The 17,944-nt window shown below is 45.3% G+C and overlaps 1 protein-coding gene across 2 annotated transcripts in view; it reads right to left on the reverse strand.

The window, feature by feature from the left end:
- Positions 1–13,968, reverse strand: part of PTPN5 (protein tyrosine phosphatase non-receptor type 5) — an 89,545-nt gene extending 75,577 nt beyond the window's left edge. For both annotated transcript variants that reach the window (XM_086748561.1, XM_086748560.1), the window contains exons 1-3: positions 13,954–13,968; positions 10,925–11,071; positions 9,762–9,922 (exon numbers count right to left, since the gene is read on the reverse strand). The gene's annotated coding sequence lies outside the window, so the exon portion shown is untranslated. The remainder of the gene's footprint in view (positions 1–9,761; positions 9,923–10,924; positions 11,072–13,953) is intronic.
- Positions 13,969–17,944: the final 3,976 nt, after the last annotated feature.

A 17,944-nucleotide genomic window follows, 5' to 3' on the forward strand; every position in this document is an offset into this window, starting at 1 on the left:
CTTAGAGAGCTTGATTCTGCTTCGATCACAGGGCTGATGATGTCTACAATCCAGGGTCAGGAAGATAAGCACTATAAACTTCCAAACATGATGAAATATACCATATATATGAGAGCTTAACACACAGAATATATTTTGCATTACATGGAGCATTACTCTCCTCTTGATGTCTATATGTGGTGTATTTCACAGTATCTTGGCATTGTTTCTTTGATTAGAAAATATATAGTATCAAATTTGGAGGTGCTACAGCTTCCAACTCCATCAGCTGGAGCAGACTGCATGCCTCCGACTTCTAATTCTCGGAAATGGATTGCAATAGTGGGGAGAGGAAACAGCATTAGACAGCATTAAAGAGAGTGGATGGAGCAGACAGAGGCACTTCATGACTGCCCAAGTTGGCAGCAAGTGGTCTCAATACTAAAGTAAGGCCAGTAAGATTAAAAGTAAGGATCCTAAGGTCAAAGTAAAGTCAGTAAGTAGCTTCAGCACCAAATGGAGGCCCATCTGCTGACTGCTTCCATCTTTCATTGTCCTGAGCTCCAGGCACCGGTGTCCCTAAATGTCCTGTGACACCCTCCTGTGTGTCCTTCAGTATTTCTGTTACCTTCATAGACGTGCATGTGTGCCCAAGAACAGCCTTTAGAACACCTCAGGCCTTGGCTGCAGTCAGGTCTGTCCCACTTGTGAACCCCAACCAACTCACAGTGGAGCATGGGAGGATCCCCCTTTTATCCTGTCCCATGCATTGTGGTCGTGTGTCCATGTGACAGCAAAATGGTATCAGGGCCCCACGGCCATGCCACAGCCTCCCCTGCTTAGGCTTTGCCAGCTCAGCATTGATTATTATCCCTTCAAAGCATCTACTCATGGAAAAAAAAAAACATGGAAAAACTTCCTCCAGAGTCCAGGGCCATAGCTCAAAAGGCAGCAGCAGTCTGTTATGACTTTTCTTACACAGAAGTTGAGTATAACAACTCAGGTCCTAGGTCAAGACTTAGGAGCTTCCTATCTGATAAGACCTCCCACATTAAGACTATCTTGTCTTAGTAAATACTTAATACAATTAAGTATTTAGACACTAGAAGCTACAAAAGGGCCATATAGAGATGAACATGAAACATGACCACCCTTAACGTAGTCAGATTTGAAAACCTTATCCATTCACAACATTAAAACCCTGTAACTCAACAATCAAGACGCTCATCCTGACTAGCAGTTACTAATTAGAAATCATACCGTAACTCAGAACCTTGCCTTTCACACACTGCTGTCTCCCCAGCATAAACCATGGTGGGCCTGACCTTCCTGCATAATTCCTCCCTTTCTACAAACAGGTTGAGTTTACTAGCATGGTACATCAATCTTAGGAAGGATTCGATCAGAGAGCAGACAGTGCTTTAGAAAGAGAACAGTTTTCTTGTTTCTACCATTGTACATGGCATCTTCCTGTTTGCTAAGTAGCTGCCTCCTCAGGTTAGATTGCCCCTTTGATCTTGGGGTGCCACACATCACTGAAGGGAGCACAATGAATTATCCCAAAAGGATGAATACAGCACGTCAAATCATCAGTGTACCACTACTGGAACCATTTAGCCTATTGCTGCCACAGCCTTAAAAATTAATGAGTTCTCTAGGGAGTATATGGACATAACGCTAAAAACAAAGGAAGCTGCTGCCAATACTGTTTTCTTCTCCCTAGACATCACTTCAAGTCAAAATAGAATGGCAGCTTTTGCTCCCCAGTAGCATATCAGGATCCTTTCAGACAGAAAAATATACCTATGCTTGTGTGGATTTGAATTTTCACAACCTGCAAGCCATCGCCATGTAGTCCAATCTTGTTCCCTCCACCAGCTGAGGTATTTCTGCCATCAAGTTCAACATGAGAGGAATTAAGCTTCATTTTGGGGTGATGTCTGAAGTTATCTCAGTCCAAGATGCTAAATCTTGCTTATAAATAATGACCTGCATACAACTAGAGGCACTACTTAGTTTCTCCAGCTCTAGCACTGACTTGATTCCTCGCTTTTCCTTTTTCTCTGCAGCAGTTAACAACACACCCACAGACATGATATGGCATATACACAAACACTGGTCAGTCAAGTTATTTATACAAGGCCTCTTCTTTAAGGAATTATCTCACACAAAGGGGAACATCAGCAGATGGGGCTCTGCTTCTGCATCACATTCCTCAAATGTGAACGTCTGGCGGGTGCAAAGGGGGATAGGAACAATCACTCTCTCATCCTTTTCAACCCTTGTTTTTCATAGCATCACTGCACACAAAAGACACAAAAAAGAAACAGCTTATTTTGCTTTTCAATCCCTTTGCTTCCCCAAAAAAACACTTCCCACATCAACCAGCGTCACTGAGAAATAATCTGCCAGAAAAAGGTTTAGAAATCCTGAAAATGAATTAAACATTCAAAATTATCATCAATTAACTGCTCCAAAATTACACAGTAAGTGATTAGTACAGCAGAGCAGCTTTAAAATTTACACTGATCTAAGGTCTGAGACCAGTTCTTGAACAACTGGAAAAAAAATTGCTTCTCTAGGACAAAGGACCAATATAATGTTAACCCCTATAATTAGCAAGCCAGGCTTTATCTAGCCTGACTTGTTACCAGGATCTCAGATTTCTGCTCATCTCTAGCTCTGGTAACTTATGAAGCATCAGCTCCTGAAATCATGTAGCCACCAAAGAAGAAAGTTGTCAATCACAAGCAACTAGCTTAAGTTCAGTATTTCAGGAAACGGCCTAGAAATGGGTGGATGGATTAACGGGGCATTTTCCAGGACTAATACTAGTTTAAAGATGATATTTCCAAATACCCATCATGTTCTCGGAATTAGAGAGCATGATGTGCATAGCAATCAGTTGCAAAAGAGGAACAAAAACCAGAAGCAAATTATTAATTTAAGTATCCTTTAGTGGTGGCCATGAGCTCATGTCAGTCCACTATAAAGTCCCTTACAAACAAGGCATTATGTTTGTGTGTCTTCCCTCCTGTAACTGACAAGGAAGTCTCAACAGCCAGTCTATTATGAGCTAATAACATTCTATCCTAACAGTCCGTAATAAACTTGATCCCAAGGATACTGACTGTCATGAAAGCAAAGTTAACCACAAACACTCCTCAAAAGCTTTTTGTCCAAATCTAAATAAGATCTACAAGTTACCACTGCCGTTACTAATATTTAAGCCTCTAGAATACTGTTATCAACATGTGAAAAACCATCATTAATTCTCAAAACTTACTGGAAATCCGTATCCCTTCCAAACGCACTGAACACCTTGCTTAAGGACAAACACACAACATATTCTAACAAAAGGACTAAAGAAGTCCCAGAACTGCTGTATCATATCCCAGCCTACCTCAACCTTGAGTTGAGTTTTCTCAACTCAAAAGCCATAAAAATAGAAGACTTTCTCCCAAAATTCATGTTAGATGACACATCAGTTACTGGGTTAAAGCAACACTGGTAAATATTATGAAAAACAGAGTAAAAAAATATTTGAAGCAGCTGCATGCAGTAATTTCTGTATAATTTCGCTGGTACTAGCTACTTACATATCATCTTTAATTATCTGAGGTATGTTCATCTTCAAGTTATCACATATTGAACCCCTTTGATTTACTTTAGCTGACACAGATAATTAGCTCTCCAGAGGTTTGTAATGTCTTTCTCATTATCACTCATAAGTTTTTTTGCCTTGGCTACTTGTTTCTGTCAAAGCACTCAGTTGCCACTAATTTTATGCTAAACAGAGACTTCTCCCAGCTAAGTTGCTCACTGGATTTACGGGCAACCTGCTGCATGCAGTGTCTTCAGAAATTATGAACGTAGGCGATTCTATAGCTTCCAGGGAAAAGCCACTTCTTTCATACTTGAACAATATCAAACAGAAGCTGCTAATCTGAAAGGATGTAGGGGACAAAGGGAGCAGTTTTTACTTCTTTTTTTTTTTTTGAAGCCTTTGTGGCAGAAGGTTACTCAGCTCTTTGTGAGAGAAATACATAGCTAGAGGAGATGACACATGGGCTGGAGAGGTGACAGACACATATGGAAAGGATGAGAGCCATGCACAGAGCAGCAGAGATCGGTATCAGTTGATAAAAAAAATGAAGGAAGGAAAGCTTGTAGACACAGATAGAAAACTATATTCCAAACTGGAATGAACATCCAGTTTCAAGGACAGTAAATCAGCTTAGAAATCCTCTCCCAGTTTCTACTTCTGTTCAGTATCAACAGCCAATGGAGTAAGTGGGATGCCTTAATAAAGCAAATGCCCAAATGACAGCAAACACTGTTCCAGCTAGCTTTAGACGGTCTTCTCTTTCCAGTGTAAGCAGCAATCTCACAGGCACAGCTTTACAAATCCCAGGCCACCCGATAAATGTCAGTAGGCTGTGACAGAACACAGTAAAGCCAGAGACAGCGTTAGCAGGACCCGACTTTTAAGCAAGCTTGCCAAGCAGAATGGAATCTTCTTCTAAATCCTGGGTACACAGGTAACGGTCTCCTGTGTCCAAACAGAAGAACTACCACCATGCCTGAATCAGTATCTTACCACTGGCACAATTTTTGCAGTTAAGAAAAACATTATGTAACATTTAAGTCATGCCCAAGACTAACACAAAGCAACAGTTCTCAATTCAATCTAATGCAAGCTAATATAATGTAATCTAATCCACTCAAGAATAACAGACTGAAAACTGATGTTCTGAGCTGCACAGAATACACTGCAGATAAAACATTGTTGCTTAATTGCTGGTTCTCTCATTATCTAGCATCACTACAAAACTTCAGAGTAGTCTCCATTTGTGATCTGCTGCCCACTGACAATGCGCAGAACTGCGGCAAATGGCCAAAACCATATTCAGCAGCAAGATAGTGTTTCCAATTAGGAGTTCGAGGGGTTAGAGTGCCAGAGAGTGCATACAAAATTCAAAGGGACAAAGACAATGCTTTTTTCCTAAAAAATTCAAGATATACGCTGTGGTACATGATGCTTAAAGGTCAAAAGATGTAAAAGCTAAGAACAAATGGTAGTGCTTACTTCAGGAAAAAAAAAAACGATAATTAAGAAACTAGAGATGTCATAAAATGTACATAGCATGGAGAATGTTACACATGCCTGCAGTAATTTACCTCAAAGAAAAAAAGCACTTAAGGGTCTGAAAATGTGGTTTAAGACAATAAATAATGGTCTAAAATACACACAACATTTGGGCACTCAACCCCTTATGTATGTCAGTGCTAGTTAGGCATCATGTAAGTATGTGAGAAGTCCTCCTCTAATTTAAAATAAAACGTTAACTGTTTTAATTATGTGGCCATTCTAAACAGGCTCTGAAGTGCAGAAGCAATCACCAGCAGAATAAAATAGCCATTACATGCTTTTTAGTCACAGGATTTGTTACAATAATTCACAAAGCTCCCAGCAGTTTCATAACAAAGTAGTCACATCTGCAGTTGCACAGAAATGATCATGTCTGTGCCAATGTTTCATCTTACAAATGTTTGCAGGCTCCGATTTCCATGTTTAGAAGAGGACTGAAACAAGCCAATTAGTTAAATTATTCCACCTCTCTGGCTTGCTATCCTCAAACTTAAGAAGCAAATGCTACAGTCAGTGTAATGGAATGGTGGCAGTGATCTGTACTGGCAAGGGAGGCTCTGCTCCTAAAGGAGACAGCTACAGCCAAGCCCCGGGCTGGTAATATGCACTTACTGAGACTGAAAATGAGGAAACAGATGCTGTTGGAGTACCAAATGGAAGATGTTCTGGAAAGGAAAATAAAGAAATCTAGCCATACTCAACAAGTCAATGTACAGGAAGGAAGCAGCAAGTTTGTTCCTAAAACAGGCTCCGTAGAACCGGGGCGGGGGGGGGGGGCGGTGGGGGTGGGGAGTACTGCCTGATTAATAAAATGGATTCCCCTTCCCACAATCTCTGGATGAAGCTAGAAAAATATTAAGTATATGTTATTTACCTGTATTAAAAAAGCCCAAACACTCCACCCCCCCACCAAAAATCAAACAGGCAAGTATAATTCAGTGAACTGACAGTAAATTCAAAAGTGGTGTCATATATCCAAGGGAATGCTTCAAATAACATCTCTGGCAAAACAAGTACCCTCTTAGAGAGGCTGAATCAAGATGCCTTAGCTTGCTTCTAAATGTCCTGATCTAAACAATATGACTTAAATCTTGCAAGAGTAGAGAAAAACGAAACCTCAAGCTCATAAGGACTCTCACTGCCATTAGCAAGCCTGCAACAGTCTTCCTGCCTTATTATTTCACGGCAGTATATACCTATAGTTTAAATAGCCCAAATTTTGGTCAAGTCCAAGACATCACTATGAGACGGAAAATTTCATTACTGATTGAGAAACACATGGAATGCATCCAGGGAGATCCAGCTGCTTGCCTTTGCAGTAGGTGGCTACTCAATAGCAGAATTATAAGAACAGGTCTCCAGAGTGGCTGTGTGGAAAAGCTTCTCATGCTTGTATGTCGTCACCACTGCTGCACATGACAACCGCCAACCTACAACCCATGGACTGCTTGTGACAACTCTGTTTTCAAACACCAGCTAGGATCAGTGAGCAGGTTCAGTGGATTGTTCTGCTCCCTCATACTTTTCTCAACCAAAGAAGAAATTTCTCAACTCTTCCTCTCCCCGTCCCCTTACCATTCACTTAGAATGATCATTCTACGCATGTGAAATAAAGCTGTCGTCCTGGCAAGCTGGTGGGAGGCAGGAATGGGGCTACAGAAACAACCCTTCTTTAAGACTGAAATTAGGTAAGTATGTGCCTGCCTAACCAAAAAACTCACAAAGCCCTAGTTACTGCTGGTTTAGCCCACCTCAGCTTTTTGAATCCTGCCTTCCAAAAGGATCCAAAGCTTGTTATATTCCAATGGAGCCCTCCCCTTACGTCACATCCATAAAGTATTTACCTCCCCCTAGAAGTCTGGAAATGCTGTTGGTTGCTAAAAATTTCCTGCCATTGAAGCAGCAGGAAGAGCAAGAAGGTAGTTACTGGAATGACCTGCTTTTACAGAATGCAGGTCATTTATTATGAAAATAGTTATTATTTATAGCACCTGAGATAAAGTTCAGAACAAATGCCCTCACTGTGCAAAACCATGCACTTTTTTCAGTAGTTTTGATTATTCAATTACATCTGAAAAAGCTCTCTGCATTTTTAAAAAATGCCAGCTTTTGTATTTCCTAGCAAACTTTAAGATACTATTAGGGGCTCATGATATCACTGGTGTTACAGAGTATGTTCTCCCACTGAAGTGATTGCTACTTTCTGGGGTGCACAATCAGGCAAAAATGAGATACAACCTCATTTTGAAAGCGAGGTATACATTTGTCCAAATGAATTCATCATCTAAATTCACCTAAGCCACCCCTGCTAAGAGGTGAAATCAGCAGAGAATTAAACTATATACTAAATGGTAACATAAGTAGTATGCTGTAGTTTCTATAATGAAAGAAGGTATGCACAAACTTAATATTAGTAAATACAAATCGTCCTGTAAGCTTTGATTGGGTCTGTAAGGATGTGAAAGTTTCAAGTTTCTGCTTCTGAGAATGTCAGAAACAACACAGATAGGTTGGGGGGGGGGGGGGGGGGGGGGGGGGAGATCCAAAAGGAAGTATAGAGAAAATAACTGAATGTAATCAAAACATCCAAATTATATCTCCTCAAAAACATTATCTTCTAAAAGACTTTCAATATAAATTTAAATTCAGTCACGATTTTAGAATATGTTTTAATTCACAGGCCAACACTTGTAATACTACTTTTGACTCTCATTTGCAATGATTTCATAGGCTGTTGTGGTCCCAGAGTGCAAATACTCCACTGTCAAGTACTTTGGAGCTTGACATGAAAAACATAGCTTGCAACTCATGTATTATAAACAAAATCTAAAACACTTATGGAACTTTTACCAAAATTCCTACAAATACTTTTTTCTAAAAGACAATTTCCTTCAAGGATCTTGTTTGTTGCTTTGCACGCATCAACAGCCCCCACAGTCCCATGTCTGCTCCTTTGCCATATACTTAAAATAATTTTGAACTCTACTGACAAGCTTAGAGACTAGCGCTACTCTTACACTAATTTTCAAAACCTAATTCTTAACGACACATAATGCAAGTTACCTTTACCTGTACCCCTTGCATTTGTGTAAAGGGTATATATCTCCAGACACACAGAAAACTCCTAGAATCTAGGGAGACTGTGATTTATAGGTGTAATTCAGATTTCAGTAAACATGCATTTCAAGAAGTAGCAAATATCACAGACTCACTTCTCTGCTGCACTAGTAATACAAGATGCATCGTTACCTGAATAAACAGCTACAACTGTAAATAGAAAGTATTCTTCTAAATAGAAAGCATGCTGTTCACTATACAGATACAGAAAAAATAAGGGAGTGGATATCTCAGAGGACATTTAACCTTAACTTCTTATATTGGGTTTACAGATGAAAATACCTATCTTTACCAAAGCATGCATACATTGAAGATCTTCGTGCTTTTGTTACACTTCAACTTGCATTGTTATTGGGTTCATTTTCTTGTTTTATTCTCCTGTAGGTTTAGATGTGATTTCACCAACTTCTGCAATAGTAATTTATATCTAAGGGTCTGTCTACACAGGGATACCTACCAGAACAGCCATTCTGAATATTTAGGCATGTACATTTCCATGTTCACTGTCTGCTTCTGTAAGAGGTATGCATGTGTGGAAAATAAGCTTGGTAAACAAATGTTAGCAAATGTCCACATGTAAATCAGACCTCCATTTCCCAATGAAATACATTCACCTCCTGCATCTCTCAGGGTCATACAGGAATGAATGACATGATTTCATCACTGCCTACTTATAAATAGAAACATACTTCACAAGATTGCTTTCTGCATTCACTGTTTCTTAAAAGAACTGTGTAATGCAGGTGAAAGGAAATCGAAGTTGGAGATAAGATTTTTCCACTTTTTGAAATAGAAAAAAAAAAAATCTAAATTCACTGCACTTATCCACTAACACATCCACTATTTTTTTCCCAGGAGCTGTTATCAATCTTATACCTGCCAAGTATAGCGTTATTTTTGTATTTAATATTGGAGTTACAACCATGTAATGTATTTCAAGGCATAATATGCAGTGTTAGTGTCCTAGCCTCCTGACCTGTAACCTGTTCCCTACTGACAGGGCCCTACACTGCAAAAAGCCTCAGTGATAAGAAAGACTTCGCAAAGGTATGGACATCATTCATATAAAATATTTTGTGTATTTCATGACATCAGTAATTTCATTACCTTTGTCAACTGCAGGTTCCAGTCTCCTGCAAATGAACTAACAGCGTTGGAACACATAGCTTTCAAAATGGAGGCTCCTTTGGAACAAGTAGTTTCAGTCATGCTGTAAAGCATATACTATTCATTTCCTAAATTTCCTAGCAGTGCTAGGAAAAAAGTAGTTTAAAATGATGGGTGCAGATCTCAGGTTCACCAGGTAAATAAAATTACTTCCTCTAATGTAGAGGGATTCAGTTCACACTCACATGTAGAAAAAAACTTGTTGCTCCACAGTCCTATTGTCTAACTGAATAGAAACAAACGCATCTACACAGGTCCCAAAAGCAGACTCTAGCCCACTATTAAGTTTCTTCAGTGCAATAATTGCTTGCAAAGTCAAGGACATCTAGTCCTTCTTAAGACTTACAATTTCAGACTAGACTACGGTGCCATCTTTTGCTGTCAGTGTCTGCCGGGCACTCTGGAGCTCTATCCTCCATCAGCTTCTTTAAGGAACATTCTTATCTTGCACAAAACTGCTGTCTTCAGAGTCCTGGGTGCTCATCAGCACTTTTAATGAAACATGACCTGTAGACAAACAAGCAGTAGAACAATTCTAGTAATATATGAATTACAACATTTGAATTATTTCAGAAAGCAGTGTAATTAAGACTAGCAGTGTCATAGCTTATGCAGTTTGATGAAGTGGTGAAGATGCACACGGACATCAGTTTGGATAGTGACATGTTAGCTGTTTTTGTGACAGTGGGCAAAACTAGCAAGCAGGCTCTGCACACTGCACCTATTCGTAACTTTTCATTGAAGCTTTCAAAATCTGTCTGAATCTCTGGCACATTCAGAAGTGCCAAGCTTGCACACACAGAATTATTAAGATAGGTATCATCCTAAACAAATTAATGCACATAAAAGATATTACACATGGTTGGCACTTTTTCTAGCACATGTTGCTAGTTAAGCCCAGCCATCACATTTTAAATTATTTTAGAAAAGATGGTCTGAATGGCTTTATTATTCTGCAGTAATTGACAAGGCTAGTCTGAAGGTGTATATCTGATGACATATAAGGAAGATCACAATCTCCCCATAACTTAAGTAAGCTGCTTATACCTGAAGGGTTAGTTTATGTCAAAACCAAGAGCTCCTTATAAACACATGCAGTTGTGTCCACAGGTCAGCATTGCTATAAAAATGGAGAAGGTCACACTATCTAGCTGTTATACCCATAAGCACAGAAGTAAAACACAGAATGAAACCAGTTACGGTACAGAATCACAAAGAAAACAAGATTTTCAATTTTTTTTTTTTTTTTTAAATGCTAGAGGTCCACCTCTTAAAAATACTAAATATTTTGGGCAGCTACCCTTGACCTTAAACCAGGGTCAGGCTGTTACCTTCTGCTACATCATTCTCCTACAGCTGCAAGCAGCAATTTGAGTCCCACTGAAACAAGTTACGAAAGGCTTCTGCCCCAACCAGGTTAGGAGTCAGGTTACATGCAGCAGATCACTGAAGTAAGGAAGGGCTAAGAGGAAAAAAAGACACAAATCAAGAACATACAGAACCACTTACTGTAATTCTAGCTGGTCACAGATTGGAAGTCTTACAATGCAGGAGCTTGAATCTGACTTCTCACATGCAAACTATTGCCGAGCTAGCTCTTTAAAATGTTGCTCAAAATCACAGGTCAAGTAGGTTCCACATCATTAAGAGAATAGTCTGAAAAGAGTCAAAAAATAAATACTGTGTCTGAGCTCCACAGCAAGATTAAAAATTCCATCACCTTCCAGAGACATTCAAGACTTTTCTCTTTCTTGAGTATCATGGCTCACTCACTATGCAGTAGCACACATACATATATAGCATACACATTCTGCATCTCTTCTGGCCTTATTCTGCTAAAGATGCCTTAGTACAATCAGGTCGTCAGTTCTTAACTTTCATTTGCATGTTTTGTTTGCAGGGAGTCTCAAATATCCTCTAAAGTACAAACACTTTACATCCAAAACTAAAAATAAACTCTTTAAAGCATCAGCTTAAACCAATAACCCATGCCCTATCACGGGTTGAATCCTGGGTCCCATCAATCACACTTGCCTGTGGTTTACATAGGATAAGAAGCAAACCAAAGAACTGCAATAGCAAAATCCTCAGTGATTTTAGTGAAGATAGGATTCTGTCATGCACCTTTTAAAAAGCTGCAATTCAGAAAGCCTCTTCTACCGAAGCCCTTGTAGGGCTCTAGCCTCCACTGCCCCTTCTGCCTTTTGACTCAGCGTCCCTCAGGACAGAGTGATCTGGTGAAGCAACCAACAACCAACAAAACTTAAGAAAACTCCCTGAGTTATGGCAAGGGTTTGTTTGTGGACATGGTGAGGTAAAGCCAAGCAAGTGGAATTCTTTCACATAGTCTGTTAGACAAATTTACTTATTTTATTGGGGAAAAAAAAATTTCCTAATTTGTACAGTAACTTCCCTCCCTTCACAGAACATACTTAACCTCCCTATCTCATCTCTTCTGTTGACAAGCCTAAAACAGAGCTAAATGGCTGATCTTCTTAGATAAGGCAGAAAGTAAGAATTTTTTTTTTTTCCCTCCTATGCTGCAAATCAGTGTAATTGCTCCTGCTGCAGCAACATCTGCCTTTCCAGATATTGAGAAAGCAGATACTGGAAAGTATCCTGGTACATAATGAAATTTTGAGATCCAGAAAACAAAATAAATGCTCCTAAATAACTTTTGCTCCCCTCCCCCTTTTTTTAAAGCATAAACTGCATTAACAGAAAACAGCACTTCCATTTCAAACTAGTTTAGATACCTAAAAGCTGAATGTGTTTATCTGCTTTTCTGCTTTATACCTTATCAATATTAATATCAAAAGATGCATGCTATAATCATTCTGATTTACATTCTTGTAGTGTATTCTACCATTTATCACACTAAATTGTTACTAAACTGATGGTCTTGCTATTTAAAGGCTCTTGTTCTAGTTTTACAGACATGATACCCAGTCAGCAACTCTCTCTGCAGTGGAGTGACAAACATTTTAAAGCTTGGCCCTTAAACCACAACGATAATGCTAAATGAGAAGTTAAAAAAAAAAAATCAAACCACAAAACAACAAAATGCTACAAAGAATAATGCCTATTCAATTACAACAAAATGATTTATACAACCAAACATGATACCCTCCTGCATATACCTACTGAAAACACTGGGACTCATTAGATGTGAATGTAAAATAAGAGTTCTGGAGTTCATTTTATTCACATTGAAGTCAACAGGCTAAATTTTCTCTCTGTCAATGGGCACATATTGAGCCCCTGAGCAATCCTTGGCTTCAAATAGACAACCTAATTCAAATATATCAATGAAAACATTGGCAAAAGCACTATATTCTGCTTCTCCAAAGCAACAAATTGGAAAAGAAGCATAGGGCAAGCAGAGAGAAGATGTTTTGCTTTAGATATTCCACACAGTAAAATTCAGCACTCTCATGTATCACACAACTTCTCCTGAAATCAACATGAGCTCTGGATCTATCAAAGATTTGAACTTGAACCATTAACTGTATGATTATACAACAAACAAGTTATCTCAAACTGCCTAACAAAACACTGTAACAGAACAAAAAACCTGTTTCCTCAGAGTACACAACACTCATGAAATAAAAAGAGGGCAATGCAGCCACATTTCTTCTGAAACAGTAATTTATTGCTGTAACACAAGCACAGAATCTGATCCTCAGCTGTAAATCTTTGCCAGTCAGGTGGCAGCCAGCGGAGTTGGATGAAACCTCAGAGACTTAGTAAGTAAAGCTGTCATACAGAGGCTTAACCTATGAAATCTGGTTTTCCAAATATAACGCAAGGATCACAGTCTCACTTAAACAAAATTGCATAAGAAGATAACAATACATAAAGTTTGAAAAAAAAAAAATCCTCTTAATTGCAAATAAGCTCACAGTGCACAAATGAAGCCTCCCTTCTGTTCCACCCGTAACTCCACCACAATCCAGCTGCACATGAAGTCTACAGCTCCCCAACACCTCATTCCCTCCAACGCCAGCTCTCCTCTCTCAGCAGTGCCACCTAGCAGGAAGCGGCAGCGTACCACGGGCTGCCTGTCACATCAGCTCCAAGGCAGCAACATTCCCGGAAAGCATCGCAAAGCTGTTGCTGCTGCTGCTGCTAAAATTTTAACTGCAGCCAGTAGTTAACTACCGACTATACCGGTGTGAAAGGAGCCTCCCCCAAATCCCCACAGTCCTTCCCATGCGAGATCCGCTAAGCGCATACATCCTCGCGTGTTCTTCGCCGGGGGTACGGGGAAACAGGGAAAACGCACACTGCGAGCGCCCAACGTGGAGCACGCCGCCACCACGCCCCTGGCCCCGCCACCGGAGGGCAGGGAGCGGCGCCTCAGGGGTGGTCGCGGCGGGGGAGCAGACGGGCTGCCGGCCGCCCCCAAGCCCGCCTCGCAGGTCCACGGGCCTGGAGACCGCGGCAGCGGGGAAGCACCGCTGGCTGCTTCCCCCCTTCCCCAGCCCCTCGCCCGGCAACCCCTACGCACATCAGCCGGGTTGATGCGGCTTGCCCACCTCTGAGTCCCGTCCTTCCCCGGGGGACCGGGCTGCTGCTGTTGCATCTCTCTCTGCAGCAGGACGAGATGCGAAGCGGCCGCAGGAAAACCCAGGCGAGGGACCTGCCCTGCCCGCCGCCGCGCCCCGCAGCCCCGGGAGCGGCCGCCGCAGCACGGCCCCAGCCTTACCTCCCCGCCCTGGCTCCGGAGATCCGCCGCCACCGCCGCCGCCTCCCGCGCCCGCCCCCACCTGCGCCGTCCCTCCCAGCCGCCCGCTCAGGTGCGGAGGGAGCACAAAGGCAGAGCCGCCCGCTGCGGTGGGGAGCAGCGGGCCCTCGCGCGCCGCCCCTCTCCCCCGCCGAGCCCCCAGCCCTGCTACGCACTGCACCGGTCCCCCCGCACCCCTCCCCTCCCCGCCTCAGCCCGCTGCGCGGCGCGCGCCGCCCGAAACCGGTGCGACCGTTAAAACCGTTACAACTTGCCCCGCGCCTCTTCTCAAAGCCCCCGTCCTCCACCTCGCAGTGGCGCGGCTGGTGCCGGGACTGCCAAGCGCCCCTCAAGCCTCAGGAAGTTCCCCGGCCCCGGGGAGATTTGAGGGGGACCCGCCGCTCCACGCACCGCCCCCCCCTCCCGCCTTTGACACAGAGCAGGCTCGCCCCCCCTGGCGAGTGGCGGGAGCCAGCGGTCCCCCCTCCTCCGCGCCGCCCCCGCAACCCCCGGCAGACACGTCCACACAGACCGCCCCAGCGCCCTGCCTGCCCTCCGCCGGGGGCGCGGACCCCTCCGCTCGGCGCTCTCACCAGACAGAGCGGCCGCCGGGCCCACCCCCCCCCCCGCCGCCGTTGAGTGGGTGTGTGCGGAGGGGGGGGACAGGTGATGAGCGGGCGGGAGTGGAGTCGCTCCCCCCGAGGCGGGAAGGTCCGTGGTGCAAAGCCGCTCCCTCGTTCCCCCCACTCCGTCTCTGCAGATGCCCCCGGGAAGGGCTGCGAGGCTGGCAGCGCCAACAGCCGCCCCCTCCCCCGGGAAAGCTGTTCTCCCTCCTTCTCCCTCGCTCGCCTTCTTTTCAGCTCGGCCGCTTGACTGACAGGGAGCCTTCCAGCGGCCGCCCACGCGCGCTCCCGTTTCCCCTCAGTCGGAGAGGGAGATGGCGAAGGAGAAAGCATGAATGAAACAGCCAGGCAGCGAGCGGGAGCGCCGGCCGCAGGGAACCCGGCCCCCGCCCCCTCCCCCCGGGAGAGCCGGGCCCGCCGCAGCGAGGGGGCGGGGGGCGGCGGGGCTTGGGTAGCAGGCCCAGGTGGGTAGGGCGGTGTGCCGTGCCCCCAGCCTCTTCTGTGGGCTGCTCCTTCCTGAGCGGGAGAGAGCCGGCGGCTGCAGACTGCTAACGCCCACTCCAGCCTCTCATCTCAGAGGGGGCCGAGAGGCCATTTTAAGACGTAGCAGCCCTCAGGGGTTTGTTCCAGCCCCCCAAATTCCCGGGGCCGCATCTGAGCGGTGGGTAGGGTACGTGGGTCCCTATGGCTGAGTGCAAGTGCTTTAGGTAGTGTGGTTGACTCTGTGAAGTGGGTGAGAAGCATGCCTTTGTCAGCTCAAGTTTGGGAAAAAACTCAGGGCAGGAGGTGGGAAGTCAGTGCCTTCCTGCAAGCAGGCAGAAGATGCCACTGAATGGAAAGCTGCAAGGGCAAGGCGCAGGAGGAAGAAGAAGCAGCTTCCCCAGAACCCCGAGGTGCCCCTGCAGAACCGCTTTGCCGCTCTGCAGACTGAGGAAGTAAGACCCAGCACCTCGGGGGACGCACGAGAGCCGTGCGAGGTAGCGCGCCCAGCTCATGTAATAACTAGCGCTACCAAGAAAAAGAGACGGGTGGTAGTAGTGGGTGACTCCCTCCTGACAGGTACGGAGACACCCATCTGCCGCCCCGATGCGCTCTCTCAGGAGGTATGCTGTCTCCCGGGGGTTCGTATCAGGGATGTCACCGAGAGACTACCTAGCCTCATACGGCCCACAGACTATTATCCACTGCTGGTGCTTCATGTGGGGGCCAGCGACACAGCTGGCAGCAGTCTAAAAAACATCAAAAGGGATTTCAGGGCTCTGGGTTCAACAGTCAAAGGCTCTGGGGCGCAGGTGGTCTTCTTGTCAATCCTCCCGGTCGAAGGGCAGGGACCTGAAAGGGCCAGACGTATCTGGCAGGTTAACTCTTGGCTCAGGGAGTGGTGCTACAGCCAGGGCTTTGGGTATCTAGATCACGGGGCGTGCTTTGAGAAGCCCGGGCTGCTAGGGGCGGATGGCGTGCACCTAACCAAGAGGGGGAAGAGTGTGCTTGGACAAAGACTTGCCAGGCTCGTCCGGAGGGCTTTAAACTAGTGCTGCTGGGGGAGGGGGAGCACAGTTCAGCCCACTGCGGTCAGCATGGCGCCAGTGCCAGCACCGAGGGTCCAGAAGCTGAGGAGGGATCACAGGTATGTGCAAATAAACCTAAACTGCGGTGCAATAGCACCCCTGTAGCTCCAGCCAGCAAGTCGGCTTTGTCGGGGGCCCAGCTGAAGTGTCTCTATACCAATGCACGCAGCATGGGGAATAAACAGGAAGAGCTGGAGATGCTTGCACACGAGCAGGGCTACGACCCCATTGGCATCACGGAGACGTGGTGGGATGACACATACGACTGGAGCGTCAACATGGAGGGGTATAGGCTTTTTAGAAAAGACAGGAAGGGGAGACGAGGAGGGGGTGTCGCTCTCTACGTCAGCAACCGGCTGGAGTGTGTGGAGCTCCGCCTGGGGATGGAGGAGGAGCTGACAGAGAGCTTATGGGTCAAGATTAGAGGATGGGGACAGACAGGGGACGTCACGGTGGGGGTCTGTTACAGGTCGCCTGGCCAGGAGGACAGAGCAGGCGAAGCGCTCTATAGGCAGATAGGAGCAGCCTCACGGTCACAGGCCCTGGTCCTCATGGGGGACTTCAGCCACCCTGACATCTGTTGGAGAGACAACACGGCAGGGCACAGGCAGTCCAGGAGGTTCCTGGAATGCGTGGATGACAACTTCCTCCTGCAGGCGATAGAGGAGCCGACAAGGAGGGGTGCCATGCTCGACCTTGTGCTCACCACCAGGGAGGGATTGGTGGGGGGTGTGAAACTAAAGGACAGCCTTGGCTGCAGTGACGATGACATGGTGGAGTTCAAGATCCACGGGGCAGCGAGGAAACTACACGGCAAGCTCTCAGCCCTAGACTTCAGGAAGGCGGACTTCGGCCTCTTCAGGGACCTGATGGGCCAAGTGCCATGGGAGGCGGCCCTGGAGGGAAGAGGGGCCCAGGAAAGTTGGTCCATATTCAAGGAGCACCTCCTCCAAGCTCAGCAGAGGTGCATCCCGATGAAGAACAAGTTGGGCAAAAAGGCCAGGAGGCCGGCGTGGATGAGCAAGGAGCTCCTGGACCAACTGAAAGTGAAAAAGGAAGCCTATAGAGGGTGGAAGTGGGGACAGGTAGCCTGGGAGGACTACAAAGAGGCTGCGCGAGTGGCCAGGGATAAGGTAAGGAAGGCCAAAGCCCTGGCAGAACTGAATCTGGCCAGGGATATAAAATGTAACAGGAAGAGCTTTTATAGGTACGTAGGGGACAAAAGAAAGTCCAGGGAAAATGTAGGCGCCCTCCAGAAGGGAACTGGTGTCCTGGTTACCCAGGACATGGAGAAGGCTGAGGTTCTCAATGACTTTTTTGCCTCAGTCTTCACCGAAAAGAGTTCCTGTCCCACCGCCCAAGCTGTGGAAGGTGCAAGCAGGGACTGCAAGAATGAAGAACTGCCCATTGAACTCGAAGAGCAGGTTTGGGATCATCTAAGGAACCTGAAGGTGCACAAGTCCATGGGACCTGACGAGATCCATCCGCGGGTCCTGAGGGAACTGGCGGATGAAGTTGCCAAGCCACTGGCTATCGTATTTGAGAAGCGGTGGCAGTCTGGTGAGGTCCCCGATGACTGGAAGAGAGGGAACATAACCCCAATTTTTAAAAA

This window comes from Chlamydotis macqueenii, chromosome 5 (genome assembly GCF_036417535.1).
Source record: "Chlamydotis macqueenii isolate bChlMac1 chromosome 5, bChlMac1.mat, whole genome shotgun sequence".
Classification (NCBI taxonomy): domain Eukaryota; kingdom Metazoa; phylum Chordata; class Aves; order Otidiformes; family Otididae; genus Chlamydotis; species Chlamydotis macqueenii.